The sequence below is a fragment of the Crocodylus siamensis genome, chromosome 6 (genome assembly GCF_052110815.1).
Source record: "Crocodylus siamensis isolate JL-2025a chromosome 6, ASM5211081v1, whole genome shotgun sequence".
Classification (NCBI taxonomy): domain Eukaryota; kingdom Metazoa; phylum Chordata; order Crocodylia; family Crocodylidae; genus Crocodylus; species Crocodylus siamensis.
The window spans coordinates 62,803,914-62,810,325 of NC_143400.1; positions in this window are offsets into that span (position 1 = coordinate 62,803,914).

Here is a 6,412-nt window from a genome sequence, read left to right on the forward strand (position 1 = left end):
GAGGAGTTTGGTCAGGACATAGGGGCAGAGCTGGGACCAGGGGGAGGTGATGCAATAGTCTTGGTGGGAGTCCAACTTAGCCCTCAGCAGCAGTGCTAGTTGGGGGTTTTGGTGAGGGAATTTTGTGACAGCTTTAGCAAAATTCCTGGCTGCGCAAGAATAACCCACTATATAATAACCCCCACCCCCGGGCAGATCATTTGGGAAAAATGGAGGAGGATTCCCTACTATAAGTATAATGCCATTTGTACAGAGCTCACCAAGATGTTGGAGCAGGGTATTATACAGGAGTCCTGTAGCCCATGGCAGAGTCCCATTGTAGCGGTAACTAAGCCTGACAGGTCGTTGTGGCTGTGTGTCGACTTTAGGAAGGTGAATACCATATCACGGTTTGATGCTTTTCCCATGCCTCAGATTAGTGAGCTACTAGAGAGAGTGGGGTAAGCCAGATTCATTTCTACACTGGATCTGGCCAAGGGCTACTGGCAGGTGCCACTGAGGAGAGAAGATAGGGCTAAAACTGTGTTTGGCACCCCGTGGGGTTTATATGAATTCAAGCAGACGCCTTTTGGGCTACACAGGGTGGCTGCTACCTTTCAAAGGTTGATTGAGTGGATGTTGGCTCCACACCAGCAATACACTGCCGCCTATGTAGACGACATAATATACGTGCAGGGGTGAGAAGAACATCTAAGAGCAGTTAGGGCAGTATTACAGGCAAGCTAGTCTTACAGCTAATCCAAGAAAATGTGTTCTGGGTAAGGCAGAAATTAAGTACCTGGGTTCTATGGTAAGACAAGGTCGGGTTTGGTCATTAGCCAGCAAGGTAGAAGCCCTGCATCAGTTTAGGCCACCACAAAGCTGAAAACAGCTGAGGGCCTCTTTAGGGTTAGCAGGGTATTACAGATGGTTTATACCTCAGTTCATGGAAATTATGGCACCCCTAATTTGTCGAAAGGAAAGAGGAAAGGTCCTCTTCAATGGGATGCCAGGAGCAGGCAAGCATTTGAGAAGGCAAAAAGATGCAAGTGTTAAGATGCAGTGTTAGGAACCCTGAACTTTGAGGTACCTTTTATCCTGCAGGCTGATGCCTCTGAGCAAGCCTTAGGCGCAGTCCTGTCCCAGGAGGTCAATGGAGTCTCCCAGCCTGTAGCTTACGCCAGCTGAAAGCTGAACCCACAAGAAAGAAGGTATGCAACTGTCGAACAGGACTGTCTTGCCATAAAGTGGGGTGTAGACTATTTTCGGTATTATTTGCTTGGGCATGAATTCACTCATAACTGCCACTGTCACCTGCAAGGTGGCCTTGCCCCCACTCTGCTCCATCCTTGCTACCTGCAGGGAGCTCCATGAACCACCAGCTCCTGTTGGAACACTTGTTTGCACTCTGATTGGCTGTTTGTCAGCCAATCAGAGCACAAATAAAGCATTACAAACAGACAGACAGACTTAGGCTTTTATAATATTAGAATTTTCAGTTGCATTCCTTCAGATGCCTCCATTTTGCTTTAGCAATACACACCAAAGGATACCCATTTATTCATGTTTTGCATGTTTTTTTGATTAAGCAATATAAGCATAAGCTTTATTGTACAAGCTCTCAAAGCACTTTTAGAGTGTGTATGGTTACTAGTATTTGAATACTATTTTTCTTTTAAAGGTGTTAAGTAGTTTTGTAGTTTCATAGTTGGTAGGGTTGGAAGGGACCTGAGCAGATCATCAAGTCTGACCCCCAGAGACTCCACTGCAGGGCTGTCCTTGCAGGGGGAAGAGGGGTGAATCGGGGCGATTGCCCCAGGCCCTATCTTTGGGGGGTCCCGTAGAGCTGGGTAGAGTGGCTACAGTGACTTTACACCACTGCCACCGGCTTTGTCCAGCTGCTCGCTACCCTCCCTTCCCCACCATCACTGCTGCCGTTACTTCAGGTCTGGGGCTTGTGGAAGCGAAGCAGGGGCAGGGCTCCGCATGGGCTGATTTGCCCTGGGCCCCACACCCTGCTCGGGGTGGCTCTGGAAGGAAGGATCCTTATTTTAACTCCTAAAATTCAGACCTCTGCAGGAAACTCATCTGCCTCTTTTGTTTATTACTTTGATTATAAATCATGAGTAGTGTGATTAGTGGTGAAATATTGCTTTATGCATCATTTGGAAGGGATAATTTTTTGCTGACATATTTGTTTTGTTTGGTAAGTGAGGAATGTGGAATTCAAAGGGCAACCCTAAAGACAAAATCTTTCTGTAAAAGTTTCACTGGGACTTGAGTAACTTGGATACTAATGCCGAAGTTTCTGGCATTAGTAAAAATAGGATTTAAGTTCCTAAACTTCTACAAATTTTACTCATGTCTTTATTAAGACACTATTATATTATACTAGGGGAAATACTGGATGGACTGCAAACAAAATGTGTTTGTCTACAAGCTGAATTAATATTAAGTTAAAGATTTAAGACTGATATTGGTTACTGATTAATTCACAAATGAAAAACTGACCTGAAAATGACCTGGCTTTTGTGTGTGTGGAACATCAGTGCTTCTGAAAGGTGCTAACTTGTGACCGCTTTTGATTTGTCCATGGACTAGGTAGATCACAGATTTGTAGAGACAGTCCATCTCAACCCAAGCTTCCAGTATGTCAGCCTAGACCAGAAGGTTACTCTGTGTCCACGCTCACCCAGCTCTTTTTCCCTCTGTGAAGAAAGACAATTCTAGGGTGCCTATACATGAGCAATGAGGCTGCTCCAATGAGTTGTAATTATAGTGCATTAGAGCAAGCTCCATTAATTGAGTCTCCTGGAGCATAGTAATTACCACACTCCAGCAGACTCAGGCGTCTTGTGTATCAGAATCCCCATGCTTAAAAATGGTGGCGGGGCACTTTAGCTAAAGCTTGTTTGAGGAGCTTTAGTTAATGTTCCTGCTGCCACTTTTAAGCATGGGGGCGCTAATACATGAGACGGTCTGGGTGCTTTAATTAGAGCAGATCTCAGAGCTACTTTAATTAAAGTGCCCCTCTCTCCCCCACTCCTGTAGTAACAGGATTCTTTGAGGCCCTCCAATTTTTATCTATAACTAGAGCAGGTCAGATTTCTTTTCCTGTGGAAAAGTTTGACAAATATTTAGTTTGCCCATTTTCTACAGGAAACTGTGTTTGAAAAATCAAAATGTCACTTCTGAAGTGCCACCAAGGTGCTTCCTGGGAGCTAGAATTCAATAGCCTTGTTCTGTTTATCTTCTGGTTGGACCATGTTTTCCATGATATTTTACAGCTGCTTCTTTGGATGAATGGTTTAGAAGGTTAGACATAGCAGTCCCATGTTCATATCTACAATGTCTTAAAGGAAATGTAGCCCAACTGGAGAACATAGCAGAGACATTTGAGCTCCATGACCCATGGGATGCCATGGAACTATTCTAGAATCAAAGTGTTTTGAATTGAAGGCATTATTATGGAAAAAAAAAGAATGTATTTTCCTGTGAAAAGCAGATCACCTTTCATGAACCGAAGTCTCAACTTTCAATTGGAATTAGGGCTTATCAAAATGTCAAAACTATTACACAAATTTTGATCTCAGCAGTTTTCCTTTGGTAGGTGGGCTGGAACTGCCAAATTCCTCTCTGTAGGTAACAGAACAACCCTTTGGACAGTAACTATTCCTGTACTACTGACTAGGGTAGGTTCTTATAACTCACCAAATCTTCCTCGAGAAACTGAATAATTCAGGGGGAAATCATGGCTCTTCCTCCACAGTATTGGAGGGCTCCCAATAAAGTGGTTAACTTGTGATGGATAAAACCAGGGCTCATTATAGTTGAAATTCTCCTCTCTTCTTGGCTATAGATATGTTCTGCTGAATGAAAACTTTCTGTCGCTGCAGAGGGTCCTGGTGTCTGACAGCAGGGCTAGAGACAGACATTATGCATAAATTGGTTTAAGTGATCAGAAGATGGTTTAAACCTGTAACAGGACAGACATTCAGTGTACATAAGCCAGTTTCAGAATGGCTGGAACCAGTTTGAGATAAATCTGGTTGAATGTAATATCATACTTTAACTGATTGAGCTCAAACCAGTTTATACAATGTCTGTCCTAGACCCCTTCCTGGTTTAACTTATCCAGCATCTCATCATGCTTTCTGGGCTGTGCTCTCTGCTCCAGAGCAGGGCTGGCCCCTCCCCTCTGCTCTCTAGCCCAAGCAGGGATGGGACATGGCAAGACACTGGCTGGCATAGCCTTATTAAGGCAAAGTGGGCAGGCAGGAAGGAAGGGGGTTGATTCTTGCCTCCTCCCCACTGTAGCTGAGGTCCACCTGTCTGCCAGGGAGCAGAGGAGAAGGTGCTGTGGCAGTGGTCCCTGGGGCTTCTCCTGTCCCCTTTACCTTAATGGGGCCATGCTTGGGCTCTGTTCTGTGCTGGGGGGGACTTTTCCCCCTCTTCCTCCTCCCCCCATGGTGGGGGAGGGCTCTGTGCAGTACTGAAGGGGGACCTCTTCCTCTGCCTCTTCCTCTTCCTCCCCACCATCACTGTGGGGATGGCAGAAGGCCTTTATGCTAGGCTTCCTGGCCTCTGAGGGGGACTCTTCCCCCTGAGCCGCCTCCACCTTGGGGCAGGGAGGGGTACTCTGTTCGGTGCTGGGGGATACTCTTCTACCCTCTACCTCCTCCCTCAAGCCCCTGCTGCTTCACGGTGGGAAGTGGCTCTGAGGAACTGTCCAGGAGGCCCAGCTGGGATGCGGGGAGCGGCTATAACTGAGCCACAACTGCATCAGGTGGCCCTGCCCCCAAAGCCCGGGATGGCCTCACTTAGCTCCAGATGAGGCAGCTGCATGGTGGGGCTGGGCCATGCTGCAGGGGAGGGGCCACCCCCAGCAGGTGCAGCTCAGTGATGGGGACACAGACCTGTCAGCACCCCAACCTAACCTAGCCCAGCCCAGCCCAGCACATGCAGCCAGCAGCTGGCCAGGGACAGGGGTACCTGGGCCAGCTCAGAGGCACCACAGGGGATCGTGGGTCTGCAGCCAGCCCCCATGCTGGGGCCCAGGTAACCCTCTGAATCTGGCTGCTGGCCATGCATGCTGGGCTGGGTCAGGCTGTGGTGCTGACAGGGCTCAGTGTCCCTGTCACTGAGCTGCACCTGCCAAGGGTGGCCAAAACCCACAGCCTAGTCCAGCTCGGCCCCACCATGTGGCTGTCTCAGTTGGAGCCCAGCAAGGCCAGCCTGGGCTGCAGGGGCGAGGCCACCCTCAATAGCTGTGGCTCAGTTACAGGCACTACCTGGGACTCCAGCTTAGTCAGGCTGGACCATCATGCAGAGCCTTCCCTCTCTGCCCTGTGGCACTGGGGGTAGGGGGAAGAGTAGGAGGAGGAAGAGAAGTAACCTTCCAGCACTGAACAGAGCCCTCTTCCCCACCCCACAGGAGGAAGAGTCCTGCTCTGGGGCCTGGCAGTCTCACAAAGAGCTCCCTCCCCACCCCACTGTGGTGTGGGAGGAACAGAGGTAAGAGTCTCCCTCCATGTCTAGGCAGCCTCACAGAGCCCCCCTCCCCACCCTGTGGCAACAGGTGGGGGAGGAGGAGGGGGAAGAGGCTCTGCAGCACTGAAAAGAGCCCCCCTCCCCACCCTGTGGTGTTGGGAGAAAGGGAGGAGGGGGAAGAGTTTCCCTTTGGGAAGGACTGACCGCATGTTGTTTCCTGCTCTTTTACTGCTGAAGAGAGATGCGAAGGAAACTGTTGGAATATGAATGCATTTTTCTCACCTCAACCTTGTTGCTCTAGGGAGCAAACTGCAAGGGTCCAGAGGTAGGAACAGACTGAAAGAGGGAGGATTTTAAGTGAGGCACCAGGAAATGTGTGTGGTTGTGTGCTTATGGGTGGGGGGAGAGGGGGAATTCATCTGGGCTGGGGAAATTCATTAAAAACCAGATTTTGTTTTTTTTATTCCTCTAGTTATATTGGTTAAATGGTTAACCAATAACACAGCAGCTCAGACACAGCTGCTGCTGGGAGCCACTCCCTAGGGCCTTTGACAGGAGAGAGGAGGTGGTGGTAAGCCCTGCCAGGAAAGGCAGCCCTCCCCCCCCCCACATACACACAACCACACACATTTGCTGGTGCCTTCCCTAAAATCCTCCCTCCTCCTTCAGTCTGTTCCTACCTCTGGACCCTTGCAGTTTGCTCCCTGGAATAGCAAGGTCGAGGTGAGAAAAATACATTCATACACCAATGGTTTCCTTCGCATATCTCTTCTTTCTCTATTTAAGCGGACACTTATTTACAGACTCCTACTCTTGAAGTGGAATATCCCTGAAGCCACGGAATCTTCCTACAGCCCTTGCCTAAGTGCGCTCTTGTGTTAAACACACAACTTGACATTGGTCTTTTGAAGTTGCACATTATACTTAGACCCTAGATAATCTG